The sequence below is a fragment of the Delphinapterus leucas genome, chromosome 1 (genome assembly GCF_059928025.1).
Source record: "Delphinapterus leucas isolate spDelLeu-1000000601 "Yukka" chromosome 1, BTC_Dleu_Yukka2, whole genome shotgun sequence".
NCBI lineage: Eukaryota > Metazoa > Chordata > Mammalia > Artiodactyla > Monodontidae > Delphinapterus > Delphinapterus leucas.
The window spans coordinates 33,495,856-33,521,889 of NC_143129.1; the positions used below are offsets into that span (position 1 = coordinate 33,495,856).

General features: G+C 34.9%; 1 protein-coding gene across 3 annotated transcripts in view; it reads left to right on the forward strand.

Annotated features, from left to right (window-relative positions):
• The window catches only part of AKT3 (AKT serine/threonine kinase 3), a 320,125-nt gene that overhangs the window by 80,497 nt on the left and 213,594 nt on the right, over positions 1-26,034 (forward strand). Inside the window, exon 1 of one of the 3 annotated variants that reach the window (XM_089919512.1) lies at positions 7,077-7,193. The exons of the other annotated variants lie outside the window; for them this stretch is intronic. The gene's annotated coding sequence lies outside the window, so the exon portion shown is untranslated. Of the gene's footprint in view, positions 1-7,076; positions 7,194-26,034 lie in introns of those variants that run through there. 3 annotated transcript variants of the gene reach the window in all.

A 26,034-nucleotide genomic window follows, 5' to 3' on the forward strand; every position in this document is an offset into this window, starting at 1 on the left:
GCTTTAAAGTGATAGAAATTGGCTTTTAAAACATAAGCAACATACATTATCATATCTGACCTAAAGCCAGTATGGTTTCTTAGTTTCTTCTGTTTTACTAGCAAATGCTATTATTGGTTTGTCTGAAATAATTTATAAAGTATAGAACTCCTGTATCTGCTGATCAAAATGCAGCATTCTTTGACCTTATGAAATTTCACACCTCAACAAGTTTTAAAGACATACTGTATGTCACAGTCTGCCAACATCTGCTCTGACACTTCCACTGGCAGAGGCTGAAATAAATGCTGCACTCTTGAGGAGAAAACCTATTTAGTGACTGACAGTCAACTTATCCATGAAATCAATATTAGTCGACATCTGTAATCTTTATTTGTATAATCAAGTAGTTGTGGATAGTTGACTCAAACTAATAAGTGAAGTTATAGGCCGGCTCCTTAATTTTTGGAAGGGTGTTAATGTGGATCTTACACTAAATAAACTATTTTAAATTGATTATTTTTAACGCCTGACGTATTGCAATTGTAAGTTTTATAAATAATAATTATCTGAGGAAATAATGTGTAGTGAAATGGGCCCTGGTTGAAGAAATAGTTCAAATTTAAGCTCCACCAAAAGCCATGGGTATGATCTTGGGCAGGTCATTCTCTGAGACGCTGTGGTCTTTAGTCCCTACATCAGCATAGTGAGAACATCTGGATTCAATGAATTTGTAAGGCCCTTTTGTCTCTAACATTCTGTGATTCTGAGGGGAGTTTGAGCAGGCCCTTGAAGAGTGAGTAGGAATTAAGCAAATTAAAATAGAGGTGAAGGATATTCCAGGCAGAGGGTAACAAAGAATGTTTTCATGAGATATTAAGAGAAGGAACAGTTGGAGCCAGAGAGGGTTACTCCACAAATAGTTTCCCTTTTGTCCTAGCCCACTTTAGTATATGAAAAAAGATACTCTTATATGAAAAAAGAAACTAGAAATACAAGGTATTTCGAAGCTACTTTGGGAAATGTTACATATACACATGTATTCCATTCATAGCTACAATGAGTCCCCTATTTTTCCTGATAATTAAAAATGGTACTTCAAAAATTAAATCTTTGTGGCTGTTAATGAAATTTTACCAAAATAGGTTTTTTATCCATATGAAAAAAATAAAGTATGAGAACTAGAAGGGACTTGGAATTGATCTTTCCAATCTTCATGAAGTTTCAAATTCCTTTTCTTCTGATTTAAAATTTCCAAACAGATAAGTCTTTATACTAGCTGTTTCTACTTTCCAGTCCACTGCAGCCTAACTTGCTTTCTTATTCACTTGATTGAAACCACTTTTTAGTAAGTTCTCCAGTGACCCCTTAATTGCTAAGACTAGTAGACATTTTTCAGTTCTTTTTTTCCTGAATTTATATCTGGGATATATTTTATACTTTTGATTACTACTTCCTTTTTGGGATGATCTCTCCCATTGTGTTCTAGGATGCTTTTCTTTCCTGGTTTTCTTCCTTTGCCTATTGCATGCATTTTGATATCTAACTGGATTCTGGCCAAGGGCTGTTCTCACTATGTACCTTCTCTCTGGATGGTCACATTCACATTAAGGTTTCAGTTACTCCTAGTATGCAGCTTGCTCCCACACTTATGTATCTTCAGGGCAGGCCTCTTTTCTGAGCATTAGGGTACTATATTCAACTGACTGCAAGACATCTCTACCTAGATAATCTTTTGTAGTCAGCATATCCTAAGCTGAACTGAAGATAATTTTGTCAACTTTCCCCCCTGTAAGTCTCACTACCTCAGTTCTGTCTTGAGCAGAAACCTGCCTTCCATGCCTTTTTTTTTCTTCAAATCTTCTTCACCCCACTCCCAATTCATTTCTAGTCCTGCTGGTTTTGCTTATTTCTTTAACTTACGTCCTTCTCTGTAATCGCCCTAGAATAAGCCCTCATCATCTCTGCTATAGATTCTTAACTATAGATCTCTGCCTGTAGTTTCTACCACTCATATTCTTCCTTCACATGACTGTCAAAGTGATCTGTCTAAAATTAAGTCCTAACTATGCTGCTTCCCTGTGAAAGCCCTGCCCTGGATCTTCATTGCCTACTGGATAAAGTCCAGACTCCTTCTATATCACACGAAGATCTCCTCAATCTGGCCTCTGCTTTCAACTCTTGCCTCATCTCTCTTTTGCTGTCCAATTATACTTTGGCAGCACTGAACTGCTTATAATTCCCTATATAAACTATGCTGCTTTCCTACTCTGAGCCTTTGTTTTTTCTGTTCCCTCTGATTGGAATGTCCTTCTGTCCTTTACCTGCCGGAATAATTTTTTTTTCGTCCTTTAAGACAATTCAGATTTAAATCCCTATCCTCATTCCTTGCTAAATTATTCCTCTCTGCTCTTTACAATGCCGTTATCTTTTGTTGTTATCACGTTGTTTCTTGGTTGTCTTGTTCATGTGTATGTCTCGTCCACTAATCTGTGAGTTATTTTAGGGGAAAAAGCCTAGTGTTATATCTCCTAGTGCCTACATACTAGGGTTTAATAACTGTTTTTGAATGAATGCCTGAAAACATCTAGTCCAGATTTCTTCTTTTTTAGATGAGAAAAAAGAAGCCTTTGAAAATTCAGTGATCTTTTTAAGGTTGCCCTACTAGGTAGTGGTAGTTAAGTATCAAGATTAAAACTCAAATCTCTCTACCATCATTTAGGTGTTATCTCCCGCTCTGCGCTAGCCCCCCGGCCCGCCTCCCCCCACAATTCCCCGCCTCTATTCTGTGACATTTTCCCTATGTAGAGCTTTGAGATCTGATTTTGGGTCAGATTCCAACTCTTAAATTCTAAATATCCTTTGGCATGTGGATTGTAAACTCTCCAATACCTATAAAATGCGGATAACAGTATTTGACCTTTATCCTTTTTTGGGTGGAGCAAATGTGAACTATATGTGTAATTGCCTTCTAAATATACTATAGAAATGGAAGTAAAATAATATTTTTTTCAAGGAAATTATATCTCTAATCAGAATTATGGTTAGGTAAGTTACTAATTATATATTGAGATTTATCTTGGCATAGGAAACATTACACTTTGACTGAAAAATAATATAGGATACATACAAGCATTGCTGCAAAGCTATTTTCAAAGGTACATTGAGCACAATAGCTTGTCTACCCAGTTAGTAGACATGGTCTGACATTTTGACAGTTATTAGCCCAACTCAGAAGTGGGAACAAATGCCCAATGGAGAACTTGAACATTTGCCCAGGTCTTGAGGCTCATCCTACTTTTGATCTAATCCTTCCTCCTCACAGTGGTGGGAAGGGAGAAGTGCCAACCTGTGTCCCCAGGAGCACCTACTAGAATTCTCCCTTATTCCATGTTGCAGAAACTGGCCCACTCTGACAATATCCCTTTCCTCTCTGAAACCTTTCTTCTATCTTCTTCTATCTCTTAATTGGTCAGTCTGAACTTCGTAGGCCAGTTTTAAAAGTGAAATGACATGTTTACTCACTAATCTGTTTTTCTTCTTCTCTTTGAAAGAAAGTAAGGGAATTATGGGACTTTAACCTATCAAAAACCATTTTTACCTCTGAATAAATATTAGACTCAGAGGTTTTAAATGTGTAGAAAAATCAATTGATTCCTACTAATGCTTTCATTGTGGTTGTTCACGGAGATAGAGAAATAGCGTATGACTTGATTCTTAGTCTTACACAACACGTAATAGAAAAGTCTGCAATCTAGAAAAGCAATCCTGTAAATCTAAAATAACCCTATGCTATATAAATGTATACAAGGATTCTGAGAGATCAGAATAGCTTACTTTTAAAGGGCTTATTGATTATTAGAACCATACTAGATTCTAAAAGGAGTATAAAATACAATTTTTGTTTGTAGGAATTTATCAGTGACTCTGGAACACATTTGAATAGAGCATATAGCAATGGGAGGAAAAATGAGATGAATTTTCTAGAAAATAAATGCTGTAGAAGTTGAGAGAGTAGGTAAAGGTAAGGTAAGATGACTAGATAAGAATTTATGCATGAGATAAGGTTAACATGAGCCCAGAAGGACAGGTGATATTTAGGTTTTTGGAAGAAGGAAGACTTTCTCAGTGAGGTTAACAGCATAAGAAAATATGAAGTCTGGAATTAAGGAGTAGCCTGTTTGTGAATAGTATAGGCAATATTGCTAGATGGATAGAGAGTTTTTGTTGGAGGAAAAAAGCGTTACGATTAGATAAATTGTAATCAGGTTGTGAAAGATCTTGAATACCAGTTTGATATTTTTAATGGAAACCTGTTGAAAACCATTGGTGGCTTTTGAGCAAACCATTGGTGGCTTTTGAACATTAGGTGTCCAATCACTGTTTGACTAAAAAAGAACCTATATGGTTATAGTGTACAGTAGAAGGCATTCATCCATAGATGAATAGTTTTCTTTCTCTTTCTACCATGAGTCAATCAGTCAGCTAGGGATTGTCTTATTTTCCCTATTTTCCAGTCTCACTGCTATCATCCTAGTTCAGTGCTTCATCATTTCCCCCCCTGGATTATTTTGATAGTCTCTTAATAGATCTCTTGCCTTCAAGTATTCTCCTCTCTGGAGTATTTGGAAGCAATGCATAGGATAGATTCATCTTCAGAAAAAAATCTTCCCTTGCAAATATCATCTTGCTCAGAAGAATCTTAAATTTTCTCCATTTTCACAAGAGGAAGATGAATTTTTTCATATTTATACTGTATATATTCAAGTATTCCTTTTCTATTACTCCTCAATGTTCCATACATTTTTGGGACCTAAATTGCTAGATTTTATTAGGTTCAATTGCATGTGGAATTCTAACCCTGCTTTTGTTTTGAGTGATTTTTAGACTATTTTATGTACTTGATCATTTGAAGATTTGGTGCTTTTTTCCCTCTAATTGGGTTCAGATTTTTAGGAAAACAGACAGTTATATCTGGTACTAGGTGCATCTGTCTCACTGTAAGGAATGTCTTACTTAAAAATTAAGTGAATTACTATAAATTTAATCAAAATTTCTTCCTATCCTTCATTTTTATGGGTGGTACTATGTTCATATATTTGCAAAATTTAACCCATAAACTAAGTTTAGAATTGGGAATGGAGAGAACCTTTTTTAAAAATCACTTTAAAAGGATATAGTTTTTAGAAAATTTTAAACAGTATAATGCCATATTTAGTCACATATTTCCTTCCTCTCATTCAAGTCACACTTCAATCTGATAAGAAAAAAATTTTCAATAGAATTTCTACTCCTTCCTCCTTTTTTCTACATTGTACAACGAATGTGCACAAAAGAAAATGTGTAATCCCATTTTAATGGATTTAGAGTTTCAAATCCAGCTCCTCCTACATGTGAGAACAACCCTCTGTATCTCTGAAAGATTTAATCAGTTACATGTCCTTTATAAACATAAATTTATGTGTGTATCATTTGAGTTTCCTATTAGATAATCTCACGATTTTAATCAGGTGACCTGCTCAGATTTTGGTTAGAGCCTGTATTTCCCCTAATACAGGAAAAGATGATCTCTCACCCCTCTTTTCTGATTTACTCTAGAGCTAATCTATTTAGTTGTAGTCTTTACCTTCTCAGCCCCATTCATCAGCATATAACTTACTATGAGATCTTATGTAGAATCAAGGGAAATGATAAACTTCCAGAGCACAATCACTGTGTATTCTCATTTTAAAATTTTCCTATAACATTTATTATAAGATCTGGTATATTGGAAGGTCACTTGACTTGGAGTCAGTAGACCTAAGTTTGAGTTTTGGTTCTGCTACTTTACTAGCTATGTGACCTTGGGCAAATGGCATAACTTTTCTGATCTTTGTTTTTCTCATCTTTAAACGTGAGGTTATCTACTTCTCAGGATTATGGTGAGGGTTAAATGAGATGATATAAGTGAAAACACTTTGTAAATTATAAATGCTATACAAATAAAAGTAATAACATAAGATAGAATAGGCTCAGTAATATTTTCTTTATTGAGTTAAATGGCAGCCATTTTCCCCTCTCGAGCTAAGTTACATTGGAGTAGGGTGGAAACTACTCTGTTGGGTTTTCTTTAAAGACCATTACAAGTTTTAAGTAGAACCTGTCTACAACGAGGTTGAAGTTGAGACCAGCAGCTCTTGTTCGGTTTGGGGAAAATTTTCAGTTTTATTTAATGCCGAAGACTATTGTCTGTAGAGGCTAGTCTTTCTTGTAACTAAACAACATGAGCTAGACCCCTAAACCATGCCCATAACCTTTCTGGAAAACGAAGAAGACATCACTGCAGCTGAAAGGGCAGCACCATTTGGATTGACCTCAGAGGAACTGGGTGCAGACCAAATTCTTTAATTAGAAGTTTTAGTCAGAAGTTTTTTGTTTTTTAATAAAAGTAATAAAGCCTCAAATATCTTTCTGACTGTTCTAAGAGGATCCTTTGGTTACCATCCACTGTGGAAAATTTTTAAATTAATTTGGTTCTCCCATTAGATAATTGCATTTTTGTAAGATGGAGTTTGCAATGGGGATTGTTTTTAGGGGAAGCCAGGCAAGGAGTGATCAATGTTAATAGCTTACGTTAATGTGAGGACATAAAAGAGATCCCAGCAGAACCAACCTTACTTCCTCCCTTCCTTCATCCCTTTCTTTTTCCCTTCCTCCCTTTCTCATCTTCTTCCTTCTCTCTCTGCCTCCCTCCCTCCCTCCCTCATTCAACTTCCCCTAAGGTCAGCAATCAACTCTCACTTATCCAAAGATACTTATGTAAAGAACACCATACATGTAATAATTTTCACTGAATTCTTCTTAAATACTTTTAAATTAAATTGTTTTTAAATATTTTTACCTTTCTTCCTTTTCTCATCATCCTAAGTAACAACCTCACACGCTTTGTTCTGTTTTGAAATTTCTTACCTTATGTGCATATGATTTAAAGCGACACAATTTGGAAACATAGGAGTTATCACAATTAATAATTAAACATATTTTTAGGAAATCTAAGTTCAAATGAATATTTAGAAAGTTTTTATTGAGGGTTTATTGTGTTCTCAACATTGTACCAGGTACTGAGGGAAAAAAGAAGGAAATAAGGAAGGAAACCAACCTTTCTTTGAGCGTTACTATGTGCCAGGCCCTTTCACATATGTTATCTCATTTAATCTTCACAACAACATTCTGAGGTAAGTATTATGTTCTCCATTTTAAAGAGACTGAGGGAGATTATCTGACTTGCTTTAGGTCACTTATCTGGCAAATGGCAGAGCTAGAATTTCAACCTGTGTGTAACAGAATGCTAACCTTAAAGCCTGCATTCATTTCATTAATCCACAGAAATATGATATAGCTCTTGGATTTGAAGAATTTATAATCTAGTACCAAAAATATGCCACAAACCCTTGGAGTTAGTATTTTGTGATTGGTATTTTGATGGTTCAGTTCTGAAGTAAGTTTATAATTAATATATTCAGTAAGAGTTTAGGAAAGGGAGGTGTCATTAAGGACTAGATCATCAAGAAAAGCCTCATTGAAAACTGAGATTGTTTGGAGAAATAGTAAGATTTCAAAAGATGGCATATATTCCAGGTAACAGGGATAGCAATAATTTGAAAAAATTATTTCTAAGAAACTTCGGCTGAATCTCTTATTGTTAATTTAAATGGGTATGAAATCCTCAGATATGAATGAAATCTCTAGATGGTATGTTATTTCTTTATCCCTCTATAGAGTGAAAAATATCAAAGGAGAAAGAAGGATAAATGATAGGAATAAATATGGCACTTGAAATATTTAGCAGAATGCCATAATCATACCAGATACTTTGTTTTCTTAGTGTCAGAGTTAGGCATTCGGTCCCCTATTTGCTTACTTGGCATTTTACATGCAGTTTCTGTAGTAACATTGCTATTCATCTTCTCTTCTAGTAGAATATAAAATAATCTTACTGATGCAAATAAATATTCTATTTTAAAATATCATCTTAAAGTCAATACTCCTTTTTTAGCTAAAAATATTTTGAACTGTAGCTTTTAGCTTGGAAAGGGGCGCATCATCTATCTGTTTATTTTTTCAAAATCCAACCTATTTTGTGTAAGAGAGCTGAGGTGGTGTGAATGCAGAGTGATTACTGGGTGTGGGTGGGAGGATAACCACCTGCAGCCTGTGTGTAATAAGCAGCTGTGGTGGATTTTCATATAATTTTTTAATATTAAATTAATTATTAATAGGTCAATATACTTCAGTTTTTCAAATAAAATTTTACTGAGTGTATAACACTCAGCTAGCCTTTGGTGCTAAGGATCCTTGTACTGTTGTTTTATCTTATTACTGATCCTAGAATTTTCCTCTATGATACCCTTCCATATCTGAAGAGTAAAAATAATTCTTTTTACACACATTTCCGAGTATACTCATTTATCACCTGATTACTTCTATAGATTATTTTTGGTTAAGTTAAATGTAAATAAAACCTAGCTGCCTTATTTGTTTAATATTTGTTTTTTAACTTAATTTTTTTTTTCTAAAAAGTAGAGCTTTATGTGTAATTACTTTTTTAAAAATGTAAATTAGGGAATTCCCTGGTGATCCAGTGGTTAGGACTCTGCCCTGTTACTGCTCTGGTCGAGGAACTAAGATCCTGCAGGCTGCATGTTGCAGCCAAAAAAAATCCCAAAATTGTAAATTAAAAAATGATTATATGCCCATTATATTTGCTGCTTTAATCCCATCTTACTTACAATTAATACATATGACATTAACAGAGACTTAAGGAAGTAAAGGAAGAGAACTAACATTTTTTAAGTGCCTACTATGTATGAGGTGCCTTATTTACAGGAACATGACAAGAAAAACATGAAATGAATATTACCTTAAAAAAACCAAACTAAATAGTGAAACTGAGACCTAGAGAGATTAAGAAACTTTCCTAGAGTCTCAAAGTGAGTACATGGAACAATTAACTATGATTTGGATTCTGGACTAACACCCGGCTTGAATGCATTTAATCATAAATGGGGTTCAGAGATGACGACACTCTTCAAGTAATGTATATTCAGTACCACAAAAACTTCATTATATGTCAAGTATTATTAACAGTAGGTTAATAGCAGACTGTCATTGTTCTCAAGAGGTATATTTTATTTAACTGTGAAATTTATTTATACTACAGCAGAGGGACAAGCATGGAGGTGGTAGCCAGGTGGCTGATTATTTGATAGAAATTTATTATGTAATATTGGGCCAGTCACTTCACCACCCTGGTGTTTTATCATCTGTGATGAGAAGGAGTTGGAATGAAGAATCTCTGAAGTCTTTTCTTCTAGAAGTCAATGATTTGCCTATCAGCAGCAGATAATAATTCCTTGGAACATTCAGTGTATTGAGAAGTAATAATAATAATAACCACTTGTTGAGCACCTGTGTGCTATGCACTTTATATATATATTACTAGTCCTGCTGACATTTTTTCAGGATACATAATATCTCTATTTTATAGCTAGGGAAACTGGGCTCATAGAATTTGCCAGTGGTCATGCATCTAATAAACTTTGGAACTGAAAGCTAAACCCACAGCTTTCAGGTGTCAAGGCCAGTGCTTTTTTCACACTACTGCTTAACTAAAACATCTCTGGCTGCTGTAGGGTCTTCAGGTAAGAGGTTTTCTAGCATAGGCAGTTCAGAAGGTGTGGGCTTTCCATGCCCCTAGACTAGATTATATGTTAGCATTATAGATCAAATCTTGTCATTCTCAACTAGTATATGAAAATATATTTCAGAGCTTTTGGATATTTCCATTTAAGGAAACTGAAGCTTAATGCAGAGAATTTAGTAGGTGAAGATTTCAGCCTTCTTCTTCCAATTATATCAAAGAAGTCATAGGAGAAACACTAATTTTTAGAGACAGAATCATCGGATATTAGTACGAATTATATTATCATTGCATTTTTAACAAACTAGATTTGAGGGACACATTTTTTATCCCACTGCAGTTATATACTAAATCGCTGCCTTTCTGTTTTTCCCCCTATATCTTTATGCTATTTTAAAGCATTTGTTATATTTTGAATAAAGTTAAATGAGGCTCAAGGCCACAGTCAGGGGAAGGACCTTTAAGCCTTGGAATTTAGGAAGGATAGAGAGGCATTCTTTGGGGTTGGAAATAATACATAATCAAGCAGATGCTAATGAAAAAATGAAATGCAGAGCATGAAAAAAGAGGCAAGGGTGCCTGTTTGAAAGTTTTATGGAGGAGAGTACATTGCCCCTTTATTACAATAATGTTTCTGCACTATAATAAGGTCTTTCATTGCAAGTTCAGCTTTTTTCATTCATTTGTTTTGTGCTCTGCTTCCTGTTACTAATTGTCAGCACAATGGTCTTCCAACTATGAAGTCTCAGTGTCCTTTTGGACCAATTTGTCATTGTCTTTCTCCCTCACCCCCAACCCGTGCACTATTACTATGGTTGCATTTTTAGACATTTTTAATGTTTTAAAATGGCAGTGCTTTTGAAACATGCCAGAATAGTTCATGCTAATTGAATCATCCAACCAGCAACAGTTATTGCTTCCAAAAGCACACTGATAAAGTTTCTGTCTCTATAGGATATTCTTATAAAGTAATTAAAATATATAATTCTTTATAACATTATTCCATTTGCATTGTTTCCTTTGAGCTTTACAATCGTCCTATGGAAATAGGACATTTTGTTAAAATATTTTTGTTAAACGGTATTATTTACAGATCTACTCTTACCTCCTAAATTCTTTGGGATTTCTGTGCCTTTAGGAACTTACATTTCTACTGTTTTTCTGCTAATGGCTCTCTATTCTTATAGCTAGATTATTTTACATGACTAAGGAATCAACAATGTTGGCTTAGATTGACAAACCTGAAGAAGTTCAGATTCTGATAACTCTAGTTACATGTTAATTCATGTTAGGTTCTTAACATTTTGGTCAATAAATATTTCAAATGCGCTCTCAGCTTTGTATCAATAATCTAATATTGACAGAAAGACATTTTTCCAATGTAACTTTGGCCAGTTTTCTTTGGGGGAAAACTGTTTCAGTACTCTGCATGTCACCTGTTTCTATCACTTTAATATTGCAGAACACTTGAAAGTGAAGTATATAAATACAGCTTGTTATAAATAAATAAAACTTTCCTTCTCTCTTATAAGCAGCTAACATTCCTAAAACAATATGTGACATACTAAGAAGATCCAAGAATTTAGAGCTAGAAAGCCTGGATCAGAGACTCAGCTTTGCAACCTTAATGACTTGATGATTTTGAACAAGTGACTTAAAAATCAGACAGCTTTCATTTTCTTTTTTCTATTTGTGAAATGGAAATGATGAAAATACTTTAGAACTTTATTGGGAGAAATAAGTGAGAAATAATGCATGTAATATCTTAATGTTGTGGTTAAGCTGCTAATAATATGCTAAAATAAAGACTTAGTAGTTATTTATTGAAAAAGAATGAATTTTGGAGAAATATATAATGGAAAGCATAGTTTCCCTATTGACCTAAGTTGGCAAAGATGAGATTTTTTTTTTCTATTCTGCTAGAGATGAATGAGCTGATTATCCCAATGTATGCTGTTCATTTGGCTTGCAGTGTATCAAACTAAATTATAAATTAAGTATTTTTATACTGTTACAAAGAGGCAGAGACCTGTTTATGGCTGGGTTGAAACTTTTTAAATAAGTTTGAGTAAGACTAATCAGGCTAATAGTATGTAGGACAACTTGGACAGGGAGAGAAGGCTGGAGAAAGGGAGACCATCCAGGAGGCCATTTCAGGGATCCAGATTTTGGTAATAAATTCTCCGGTTGGGTGTTAGCAGTGAAAAGAAGGGATGGTTTGTTACAAAAGAACTGTTACAGTAAATGTTGCAGACTGGGTTGAAGGAGAATCCAAGACGAGTGAGGATGTGTTTCTTGGATGATTAGGAAGGTGATACAGAAATAAAATGAATGGAAACATTGTGTGGACGTTGTAATTTTCAGTTTGGAAGATTAAAAGAAACACCCTTTTAGATATGTTGAGAATGAGGAATAATAGATCCTCAAAAGAGAGATGCCAGTTTTGCCATATGGAAATGGAGCTCGATGGAAAGGCTGGCACTAGAGGGGCAGGTTTAAGAGTCATCAAACGTCAGGTGATAATTGTGGCAGAGCCATGAGAGAGACTCTGCAGAATGACATCCAAAGTCCTTACCAGGTCATTGAAGGTCTTTTTGATCTCATCTCCTACCACACCCAGAACTTACTTTACTCCAGTCACACTAGACTTGCCATTTCTCAGACATGTGTGTGGGCTCTCTCCAACTGTGGGCCTTTGCTCTTACTGTTCCTTCAACCCAGATCACTCTTTCCACAGATGTCTGCATTGGTTGCCCATTTCATTAAGGAATAACCTTTCTAAATAGTCTTTCTAAAATAGTACCACCTTTCCTGTCATTTTAACTTGTTGCCCTGCATAATTTTTCTTCATAGTACTTATTATCATCTATTATGTTATAAATTGTTTTAATTATTTATTGCTTGACCACTTATCTCCTCAGTAAAATATAAGCTTTATGAAAAATAGGGACTTTGTTTTCTTCACTGCTGTATTTCCAGTGCCTGGCTTGTTGTCAGGCATGCTCTGAGCACACAATAAATATTTGTTTAATGAATATCTAAATTTACTAAGGATAAAATTATCGTTAAAGAAAAGCATAACACAAAGTTCTCAGCATAAGGCAGCAGCTCAGTTCTAAGGAAGAATCCTTAAGAAAGAAGATTAATGAATGGTCAGAGAGTTGCAGGTAAAATCAGGCAAGTCTGTGTCATGGGGGCCTGGGAGAGTGACTCACAGGTAGGGAGCCAGGAGCATCAGAGGCAGCAAAGAAATGAAAATGAGAAAAAGGAAAATGTATTTGATGAGAAGATTTCAGGAGACCGGTAGAAACCACAACTTAGCTAAATGGTTAAGGAACATGTAACAAAGGCCACTCTTGTAAATAATGTCTTCTAAAGGGAAGGAAAGCAGCATTCAATACATGTGCATCTTGCTCTATGTGTATATTTATTGTTTGTTTACCCTGGTATGCATTGATAAGCAACTATGAAGATGAGTAGAAATTGTCACATTGATACATGGAAGCTTGAGGTATTTAAGTTGTAAATTAAAGTTGATACAAAATAGATTATTCTAGTAGTGATACCTTTAAACTTCAATGCCCAATGAAATATTCTGAAGTTTAACTTGTGTTCAATGAGTTTAATTTACTAGAAGGGTCTTTATTTTAGGTATTCAAATATACACTTTATTTTTAAAAAATAATTTCCTTGGACATTTTTGGTACATACTTTGAGGAAAGAATCTAATAGTATTTTGGAAGGAGTTTCTGTTTTTGACTTCTTATCGTAAAAATTTTCAGACATACAGGTTAGTAGAGAAAATAGCTTACTGTACTCTAATGGCTATTGTATTGCAAAACAAACAAACAAACAAAAAGCAGAACCAAAAAATAGCTTGCCTAATGGTATATTAGATGTTTACATGACTCTTACAACTCTGTTAGGAAATGCCTCATGTTATTTTCATTATCTTAAACATTGTCCCACAGTGACCACAGTGTATTTTTACCTGAAATTTCAAGTATGTGGAGGGTATGCAGAGAACAGTTGTTCTAGAAGACTCTTGAAGTATTTGTTTGATTAATTAGAAGCAGGATATGGTGGACCAACAAGATGGAGATATGTTGATGGGGAAAGTGTTAGCTCTAAATGTACTTTTGGTAAATGGTGGTATCTGTGGTGACCATATTCATTAAAGAAAAACATATTAGGAGAAGTTCACGTTAACATGTTGTGATTTCAAATACAGTTTAAATCCACAAGTAGTATCCGTGTTAAAACCAAAGAAGTAAGATTTATGATAATTAAAATGTCAGAATTTGAAATATGTATCATAAAGTGAAAACATCTCCTAGAGTGGAAATAATGTTAGTGACCCAGCCTTACTCCCCTCTTGTATAGAATTTTGTATTTTATAAAATAACTTTTTTTTCTTCTATTTCCTTATATGGAGAAGGATATGTTGACTCTGGGTAATAGGTAAATGATTCAGACCCAAACACTAGAAACATGCAGCTGGACCAATGCAAGTTTGGGAGTCACTTTTCTATCATTAGTAATTGAAAATTTTTATTACCGCTAGCTTTACTGGTATTGCAGTTTGTGAGATCCAGCAGTGAAAACATCCGGACGCTCTGCTGCCCTCCTTGCTGCGTTCTTTCTCTTCTGTTCCTCATTTGAATCCACCTTTCCCTTACATGCCTACTTGGAGAAACAAAAAGTGGCAGCATCAGTATCCTACGAAGGGTAATCCTCATCGCTAACCATCCCTATGGTGTGTTCAGAGCCAGGAGCAAATACATTGGGGCCCACCTCCCTGTTCAAACATTGTTATCAGATGAAAGCCTGGATTTCTTTGCAGAAGAAAGGATGTCACAGAAGGGAGAACAGTCAGGCACAGGAAGGTATGGGGAAGGCACAGAGGAGGGAACAGATAGGGCTTTTCATCTGCAGATGATTACTGATTTTTTTTAAAGGCAGTTTTCCTAGCAGTGTATTCTTTCCAGATGAGCATGGAATGTGGATTCAGACAGACCTCAGGTAAATCCTTATACAGTTGCTTACAAGCTATGTGTTTGTGAGCAAGTTATTTAGCTACTTTCAGTCTCAATTCTCTCATTTATAATGTGGAGGATAATAACATAACAGCTCTTAGGTTTGGCCTTCACATGAAATTAACATTTAGAAACCTCTAATCAGTGCAGTGCCCTGGTACATAGTGATCGCAGTACACATGTCCTCTACTGATCTTGCTCTCTACCAGGGTATCTGCCACACCTAAGCTATTATCCCCTCAGTGGAATTAATAAATCTCTTTAAGGCTGATGTGTTGAGTCTTAATTGGGTGCTATGCTTTTTTGCTCCCTGGATAATAAAACCTTTAAATAAAAGAAAGAAATGTTTTTTCCCTCTTTTAAAGAATATCTGTAATAGTATTATATCTGGGGCCTTAAACTCTCTTTATGGTCATTATAACTCAAAGAGCATTATTTAATTTTGTGATTTAATTATAAATAGAATCTATTATTATGTGTTTGTTTTTCACATTGGATGTTAGTGGAACTGTTTTTAAAAGAATATAGTTAGCACTTAAAGGGTTAAAGCATTTGAAATAAAACCTAATCTTTTAAATAAAATATGAACAGGTGATGTCTAAAAATTTTTTCGGTATGTATTTTCTTGATTTAGCATCTTGCATTTCCTCTATTTATTTGGCTTTCAGGTTTACAGAGTAATTACAGCTTTGAATGAAATTGGTCATCTGTGGTTCAGAGTGGTCTAAAAGTAAATAGGATGTTTGAAATTCAGCTTAGAGTTTAACTTGGTCAGGTGAGTGTAGCTAGTGTATCTATTTAATTTAAATACTTGTGTAACAAAAACTTTATTGAAAAATATCACCTACCCATAAAATAATTCAGAATAATGGTAGTAAAGATGATCCAGGATCTCAAGAAAAAATGGAGGCATGGCTTGAGAAGATACAGAAACGTAGACGAACTAAGGAACAAACAAACAGATGAACAATACAATATCTGAAATTAAAAAAATACAGTAGAAGGAAACAGTAGCAGAATAAGTGAGGCAGAGGAATGGATAAGTGAGCTGGAAGACAGAATGGTGGAAATCACTGCTGCAGACAAGAATAAAGAAAAAAGAGTGAAAAGAAGTGAAGACAGCCTGAGACTGCTGGGACAATGTCAGATGCACGAACATTTGCATTATAGGGGTCCCAGAAGAAGAAGAGAGAGAGAAAGGACCTGAGAAAATACTGGAAGAGATAATAGTGGAAAACTTCCCAAACATGGGAAAGGAAACAGTCACCCAAGTCCAGGAAGTGTAGAGAGTCCCAGGCAGGACAAACCCAAGGAGCAACACGCCAAGACGCATAGTAATCAAATTGACAAAAATTAAATACAAAGAAAAAATATTAAAAGCAACAAGGGAAGAGCAACAAATAACATACAAGGGAACTCCCATAAGGTTATCAGCTGATTTCTCAGCAGAAACTCTGCAGGCCAGAAGGGAGTGGCATAATATGTTTAAAGTGATGAAAGGCAAGAACCTGCAACCAAGGATACTCTACCCAGCAAGGCTGTCATTCAGATTCGACAGAGAAATCAAAAGCTTTACAGACAACCAAAAGCTGAGATAATTCAGCACCACCAGACCAGCTTTGCAACAAATGCTAAATAAACTTTTCTAGGCAGAAAAGAAAAGGCCAAAACTAGAGACGAAAAAATTCCATATGGAAAAGCTTTGGTAAACGCAAACACACAGTAATGGTAGGAAATTATCCACACACAAATATGATATCAAAACCAGGAATTGTGAAAAGAGAGCACAAATGCAGACGATTAGAAATGCATTTGAAGTTGAAAGACCAGCAACTTAAAACAGTCTTGTTTATATATAGAATGCTCTATCAAAACCTCATGATAATCACAAATCAAAAATCTACAATAGATACACACACAAAAAAGAAAAAGGAATCCAAACACAACACTAAAATTAGTCATCAGCTCACAAGGGAAGAGAACAAAAGAGTAAGGGAAGAAAAAAGACGTACAAAAACAAACCCCAAACAGTTAACGAAATGGCATTAAGAACATACATGTTGATAATTACCTTAAACGTAAATGGATTAAATGCTCCAACCAAAAGACATAGACTGGCCGAGTGGATACAAAAGCAAGACCCATATATATGCTATCTACAAGAGACCCACTTCAGATCTAGGGACACATACAAACTGAAAGTGACAGGATGGAAAAAGATATTCCATGCAAATGGAAATCAAAAAAAAAGCTGGAGTAGCGATACTCATATCAGACAAAGTAGACTTTAAAGGTGAGACAAGAAGGACACTACCTAGTGATCAAGGGATCAATCCAAGAATAAGATATAACAATTGATAATATATATGCACCCAACACAGGAGCACCTCAATATATAAGGCAAATACAGCCATAAAAGGAGAAATTGACAGTAACACAATAATAGTGGTGGGCTTTAATACCCCGCTTTCATCAGTGGACAGATCATCCAGACAGAAAATCAATAAGGAAACACAGGCCTTAAATGACACATTAGACCAGATGGACTTAACTGATATTTATAGAGCATTCTATCCAAAAACAGCAGATTACACATTCTTCTCAAGAGCACATGGAACATTCTCCAGGATTATTCACATGCTGGGTCACAAAGTGAGACTTGGAAAATTCAAGAAAATTGAAATTATATCAAGCATCTCTTCTGACAACAGTGGTATGAGATTAGAAATCAACTACAAGAAGAAAAGTGTAAAATAAGTAAACACATGGAGGCTGAACAATATCCTATGAAACAACCAATAGATCACTGAAGAAATCAAATAGAAAATCAAAAAATACCTAGAGACAAATGAAAACAAAAGCATGATGATCCAAAGCCTATGGGACACAGTAAAAGCAGTTCTAAGAGGGAAGTTTATAGCAATACACTCTTACCTCAGGAAACAAGAAAAATCTCTAATAAGCAACCTAGTCTTATACCTAAAGCAACTAGAGAAAGAAAAACAAACAAAACCCAAAGCTAGTAGAAGGAAAGAAATCATAAAGATCAGAGCAGAAATAAATGAAATAGAGACAAAGACAATAATAGGTCAGTGAAACTAAAAGTTGGTTCTTTGAAAAGGTGAACAAAATTAATAGACCTTTAGCCAGACTCATCAAGAAAAAAGAGGAGAGGGCTCAAATCAATAAAGTTAGAAATGAAAAAGGAGAAGTTACAACGGACACCAAAGAAATACAAAGGATCTTAAGAGACTACTAGAAGCAACTATATGCCAAAGAAGTGGATAACCTAGAAGAAATGGACACATTATTAGAAAGGTACAATCTCCTAAGACTGAACCAGGAAGAAACAGAAAGTATGACCAGACCAATTGCAAGTACTGAAATTGAAACAGTTTTAAAAACTCCCAACAAGCAAAAGTCCAGGACTAAATGCCTTCACAGGCAAATTCTATCAAACATTTAGAGAAGAGGTAACATGTATCCTTCTGAAACTATTCCAGAAAATTGCAGAGGACGGAACACTCCCTAACTCATTCTAACTCATCATCCTGATATCAAAACCAGACAAAGAGACCACACACACACAAAAAAAATTACAGCCCAATATCACTGATGAACATAGATGCAAAAATCCTCAACAAAAGTACTAGCAATCCAAATCTGACAATACATTAAAAGGATTATACACCATGATCAAGTGGGATTTATCCAAGGGATGCAAGGATTTTTCAGTGTCCTCAAATCAGTTAGTATGATACACCACAGCAACAAATTGAACCATATATGATCATCTCAATAGATGCAGAAAAAGCTTTTGACAAGATTCAACACCCATTTATGATAAAAACTCTATAGAAAGTGGGCCTGGAGGTAACGTACCTCAACATAATAAAGGCCTTATATGACAAACCTACAGCTAACATCATACTCAATGGTGAAAAACTGAAAGCATTTCCTCACAGATCAGGAACAAGACAAGGATGTCCACTTTCACCACTGCAATTCAACATAGTTTTGGAAGTCCTAGGCAGGGCAATCAGAGAAGAAAAAGAAATAAAAGGAATCCAGATTGGAAAAGAAGAAGTAAAACTGTCATTCTTCACAGATGACATGATACTATACATAGAGAATCCTAGAGATGCCACCAGAAAAGTACTAGAGCTCTTCAATGAATTTGGTAAAGTTGCAGGATACAAAATTTGTACACAGAAATCTATTGCATTTCTATACATTAACATCGAAAGATCAGGAAGAGAAATTAATGAAACAATCCCATTTACCAGTGCATCAAAATGAATAAAATAACCTAGGAATAAACTTACCTAAGGAGGCGAAAGACCTGTTCACTGAAAACTGTAAGATGCTGATGAAAGAAATCAAAGATGACACAAATAGATGGAGAGATATACCATGTTCTTGGATTGGAAGAACAAATATTGTCAAAATGACTATAGTACCCAAGGCAATCAACAGATTCAATACAATCCCTATGAAACTACCATTTTTTACCAAACTAGAACAAAAAAATCTTAACACATCATAGACTGGAGACATATCAGTACGTGTTTTGTTACCCGAACATTATTGACTGGAGATGTATCAATAAGTTTTTAGAGAGTAATGCAATTAATATCACTGGGGGAAGTTGTTAGAAGCCTAAAGTTGATCAAGGGTTCATTTTACAACTTAACGATTGTCATTAGTATTTACATTTTGCTCTGTTAGATTTTTGTTCTAACCTTGTGTATATTATCAACACAAGTTTATTACCATAAAATTTTCAAAAATGAAGCATCGTGAAATTTTGAGTGAAGAAGAATTTGTGGGTGAATTTCATGCACCGAAATTTCTCTGATTGTCCAAGTGTCATATATACTACTGTCTCAGAAGATGATCGTTCTTCAGAATATAGTTCTGATTCAGACAGTGTGAATATTAGACCAACAAAAAGATAAAAAACCTTAGCAATTGATTCTGATTCGGAAAGTGAAAATGAAACCCACTGTGCTGGAGAATACTCCTTTGCTTCTACAGAAGTGAATTGAAGATAAAATTTCATGAAATTAGAAGACTTTACAGGTGTGTCAGGTGTAAGTATTGAATGTAGTAACCTGCAAAGTGTTAGTGAAATAACAGAATTAATTTTTGGTAAGGACTTTTTCAAGTTGGTTGCTTCTCAAAGAAAGTTGTATCATGAACAGATTGAAAAATCATATAAGAAGTATGAGAAGGCTTTAAAATGGACTGATGTAACCAATAGTGACATGAAGAAGTTTCTTGGATTAATAATTTTGATGGGACAAATAAAGTCACACTGGAAAGAATATTGATTGATTGATCCCTTACTTGAAACACCTATCTTTCCAAAGATTATGATGAGACGAAGTTTGGAACAAATAATGATATTTCTTCACTTTAATGGTAGCTTGGAAACTCTGCTTCCTGCAGACAGAATTTCCAAAGTTAAACCTCTTCTGGATTATTTTCCATCTGTATACCCAAACAAGAGCCATCACTTGTGGAGAGGATGACTTAGATTCAAAACCTATAATCCTGGAAAATGTACAAAATATGGAATTTTGGTCAGGATGGATAGCAAATGTGAAACTGATATATATGCAAACTTGAGATTTACACAGGTGAAGGAAAGAAATTGCAAGAAACAATATTATCAGTCCTACAACCTTATCTTGGTTCATGGCACCATATTTACCAAGACAGTTATTACAACAGTGTGTCCACATCTGAAATGTTGTTGAAAAATAAAACCAGAATTTGTGGGACTCTAAGAGAGAATCCTGGTCTACCAAACCAATTAAAGGAGAAATCTAAAAATCTACAGAGGGGAGAAATGACATTCACATGGAAGGGAGACGTTATTCTTATATGGAAAGACAAGAGGTTAGTCCGCCTGGTGACAACAATTCATGACACCTCCATAGCATCTACAGGAAAGGAAGACAGGAGGACTGGTCATCAGATAACTAAGCCCACTTGTATATTAGAGTATAATAAATATATGAAAGGAGTTGATCGATCTGATCAATATTTGGCAAACTTTAGTATCCTCCAGGAAACTTGAAAATGGTATAAGAAAGTGGGCTTCTATTTGAGTAATTGTGGTTTATTCAATGCGTTTAAAATTAATTGTAGCCTTAATGCACAGAGTAAAATGACTTACAAGCAATTTTTGTTAGCAGTAGCTAGAGAATGTGTAACTGACCATTCTGATGAATGTAGTGGTAGTACTGCACCTGGTCCTTCTTGTGGCATTTTTAAAAGAACCGCCCACAAAGATCCACCTTGTTGACTATCAGGTAAAAGAAAATAACATGTTCTAGAGGAATAATAGCCACAGGACTAAAAAATGCCACCAGAAAGTGTAGGTTCTGCTCTTTTGTAATAGATGTTCTGTTCCTCTGCACAGAGGTGACTGCTATACTGCGTATCACACTTGAATGAAGTACTAGAATACTTTAGTAAGATATGTAAGATAAGTTTCAAATAAATACATTAAGTGCAAAAAAGTTGTTGATATTTACTCAAATGTGGGTGTTTAAGTATTCACTTACATAACAAACCACCGGCCACAGGCATTAGTTTCTGCCAAAATCCCCCAGTCAATAATGTGTTAAAATTTGTATGGAGACAAAAAGACCCTGGATAGCCAAAGCAATCATTTTTTTTTTAATATTTTTTGGCCGTGCCAGGTCTTAGTCACGGCATGCGGGATCTTTGTTGCCATGTGTGAGATCTTTGTTGTGTCATGCAGGATCTTTTTTACTTGCGGCATGCCGGATCTTCATTGCGGCATGCGGGATCTTTAGTTGCGGCATGCAGGATCTAGTTTCCTGACTAGGGATTCAACCGGGGCCCCCTGCATTGGGAGCATGGAGTCTTAACCACTGGGACTACCAGGGAAGGCCTGCCAAAGCAATCTTGAGAAAGAAAAAGGAAGCTGGAGGAATCAGGCTTCCTGAGTTCAGACTATACTACAAAGCTACAGTCATCAAAATAGTATGTTACTGCACAAAAACAGAAAGATAGATCAATGGAACAGGTTAGAAAACTCACAAATAAATGCATGCGCCTATGGTCAGTTAATCTATGACAAAGGAGGCAAGAGTATACAATGGAGAAAAGATAGTCTCTTTAATAAATGGTACCGGGAAAACTGGACAGCTACATGTACAAAAATGAAATTAGAACATTTCTTTAACACCATACACAAAAATAAACTCAAAATGGATTAAAGACCTAAATGTAAGACCTGATACTATAAAACTCTTAGAAGAAAACATAAGCAGAACACTCTTTGACATAAATCACAGCAAAATCTTTTTCGATCCTTTGCCCAGAGTGATGGAAAGAAAAACAAATAAATGGAACGTAATTATACTCAAAAGCTTTTGCACAGAATGGGAGAAAATATTTTCAAATGATGTGACTGACAAAGGATTAATCTCCAAAGTTTACAAACAGCACATGCAGCTCAATATCAAAAAAACAAACAACCCAATCAAAAAACTGGCCAAAGACCTAAACAGACATTTCTCCAAAGAAGACATACAGATGGCCAGGAGGCACATGAAAAGATTCTCAACATCACTAAGTATTAGAGAAATGCAAATCAAAACTACAATGAGATACCACCTCACACCAGTCAGAATGTTCATCATTAAAAAGTCTACAAATAATAGATGCTGGAGAGGGTGTGGAGAAAAGGGAGCCCTCCTACCCTGTTGGTGGGAACATAAATTGGTACAAGCACTGTGGAGAACAGTATGGAGGTTTCTTTCAAAACTAAGAATAGAGCTACCATATGATCCAGCAATCCCATTCCTGGATATATATTCAGAGAAAACCATGGTTTCAAAGGATACATCCACCCCAATGTTCATTGTAATGCTGTTTACAATAGCCAAACATGGAAGCAACCTAAATGTTCATTGACAGATGAATGGATAAAGAAGATATGGTACATATATACGGTGGAATATTACTCAGCCATTAAAAAGAATGAAAAATGCCATTTGTAGCAACATGGATGGACCTGGAGATTACCACACTAAATGAAGTAAGTTATTCTAACAAAGTCAAATATACAATATCACTGATATGCAGAATCTAGAAAAAATGATACAAATGAACTTATTTACAAAACAGAAACACTCACAGAATTAGAGAATGAATTTATGGTTACCAGAGGGAATGGGTGGGGGGGTAGGGATAGATTGGGAGTTTGGGATTGACATGTACACAGTACTAAATTTAAAATAGATAACCAACAAAGATCTACTGTATAATACAGGGAACTCAGCTCAATATTCTGTAATAATCTAAGTGGGAAAAGAATTTGAAAAAGAATATATACTTATGTGTATAACTGAATCACTTTGCTGTACGCCTGTAACTAACACATCATTGTTAATCAACTGTACTCCAATATAAAATAAAAATTTTTTGAAAAAAGAAAAATATCATGGGTTATGATATAATAAAACCTACCTACCTGACATTTTATCTAAGAATGCTTGCTTTATTCCTGCATATTAAATTGTTCCAGAAGTCATAGATAATCGTTTGGTTAATAGCTTTTTAGAATCTCTATGCAAAATTTCTACTTAAAAAAAAAATTGTCCTACCTTGAGTTAGGAATCTTTACATAATAAAAAGGAAAATATTCTTCTAAAGAAGTATTGGTCAGCCTATTTATTAACCCTGTCCCTTTTAAGAATTCTCTTCAAAATAAGTGTTTTCAGACATGCACCATGTTCTGAAAACTTTCATGGCATATTTTTCCTCATTTTAGAGAGAACTGTATGATATGTTCATGTTTCCATGTTATGACTAACATGAAAGAACCCAAAGTGCTTCTGTTTACTGGCTCAGCTATTTTAATATGGTAATTTAAAGTTTCAACTGTTTTGAGTTTGGATTCAGCTCTTTAATTATATCTGTTTATGCACAGCAGTAACCCCTGAGGCATTGTGGTAGAATATTCTCTTCTGATGTTGACTCGACTGTCACTTGAATATTGTGGACTCCCTTTTGGTAGCCACTTCTCTCTTCTATAGTTTCAATCTAATGGGTATTATTTAGAAGTTGGATTGATTTACAGAGTATTTTATACTGAAACCTGTAAACATATAGGTTTATTTCTATTCTTCATGTCCATAATTACATGTAACATTTTTGTTGAGCTAGAGGTTTCGGGAGGACCTGATTAAAACCTTTATACCATTAGTAGAATATTACTTTATAATTACACAGAATGATTAAAAATAGAGCTTAGTATATGCTGTAAGCCTGTACAGTTTCTTACTCATTTTTCTTACTTACTATGCCCAGAATCTGGTGCTTGGCCCATAATTGGCATTTCATATATGTTGTTGATTCATGAATACTTAGCATATTTTGTCAAAACAAGCATGGTGTGAATAACCACTTATGTCATTTTATTATTATTTTAATATTTTTCCAAAACAATTATATTCATAAATACAAATATTTTATTCTTTTCTAAATGTTACTTTTTAGTAGTTTGCTTGGGAATGGTAATTAATCACTTTTATTTTCCTTTTCATGAATTGGAGTAATTAATAACCACTTAGAATCTCATACATAGTATTTTAAATAGCTTTTACATTTATAGCATTAAGAAGTTCTTTAGATTATAGCATTTAAACTTCATTTAGGTGTAGTGTTGAAAATATGCTTCTTTTAAAGTTTACTTTAATTCCTCTTAGTGCTTTTAAAGATGAGAAAATCTTGGGGCTTAATGTACTTTGCCTTGGGTAATAATAGCTGATAGTGCGTGATAGAGGCTTGATTTGAATCTGGTATTCTAAAGTCTATTATCTTAATTATTTTGACATCACCACAATGGAAAACTTAAGTAAAACTTAAATAGGTGAACCTTAGAGTGGGCATTCTTTCTTTCCTTTTCTGTTCTTCCTGTGTCCCTTTACTCCATGGTTCACTCTTGAGTATTTCTGTCAGGACTGTCCCTCTTTTTAAGTGTCTGTTCTCCATTCTTTACATTAAAAGCCAATTGGCAGGAATTACGTGGTGGTCCAGTGGTTAGGACTCTGTGCTTCCACTGCAAGGGCTCCGGTTCGATGATCCCTGATTGGGGAACTAAGTTCCCACAAGGCACGTGGCAAGGCCAAAAATAAAACAAAAAACACCAATGGGTCAATTAATCATCAGATATTTACTGTGTACCCTTATGTGCTGTCACTGCTGTAGGTGCTCTGAGGAAGAGTCGTACACATAATTCCTAACTTTTGAGTAATTCATCTAGCTAGGACATCAAATTAACATTAATTAAACGTCTGCAAGACAGTATAGTGAACCATTGGCTGGAAGCTTGATAGGAATTTTATAAAGAAGGAAACAGGAAGGAACAATGGGCTTCAAAGAGAATCAGATTGAGTCTGTACATTACAGGCAGAATAAGTTGGGGGAAATTATGTGGTTCTTTATTGGTGTAAATTAGTATAATATCTTTAGTATTTTAAAACTTTTGTATTTCAAACAAAAAATATAAATTGGCATACTATATTTGATTTCTTTAGCATTCATGTTTCAGGAAGTGTGTAACGTTGTTAAGTATTTAACTGTGAAATGATGGATTTTATGATCTGTCGATTCTATTACCTTTTCATTATTTTACATACCACCAGGTTCTCACTTCCCTCCTTACCCATTTTTAGTTCCTTAGTTGATTATCTAAACCACTCCCTTGTCTTGCATCCTGAATTCTGTTCCACTTTCTTACATTTTCAAACTTACTTAGTTAAAATATAGCTTTGCTTAAATGCAATCCTTTGTATTCCCCATCTGCACCTATGTAACTGAAGTTATCTGGGGAAAAATATACAACCGTGATCCCTGGTGGTACTTTAAATTCTTAATCATTAAATTCCATTGGACCCTTAATGTTGTTTAGCAGTCATGGATATTCCCCTAGTCTGTTTGCTCCTAGAAGGCTATTATATATCTTCTCTTTTCTCAGAGCCTAAGTGCATCCTCTTCCAAACTTATTCTTAAGGATGGCTTTACATGCTAATTCATTGGAAAAGTAGAAGCAATGAGCAAATAATTTCTACCAGCTCTGGGCTCCTTTACCCTATCTTCTCTCCTGTTGCATCACTAAATTCTCCATACTCCTGATTATAGCCAGCCCTCTACTTGTTCAGTGAATCCTATCCCTTTTTGACTATATAAGGAAGTTGCTCCAGAAATTTTCTCCTCTTTCCTGTATCATCAAAATTACCTTCTTGTTGGATTATTACTGTCAGAATTCACTCACTTGGAAAATACTTATTGAGT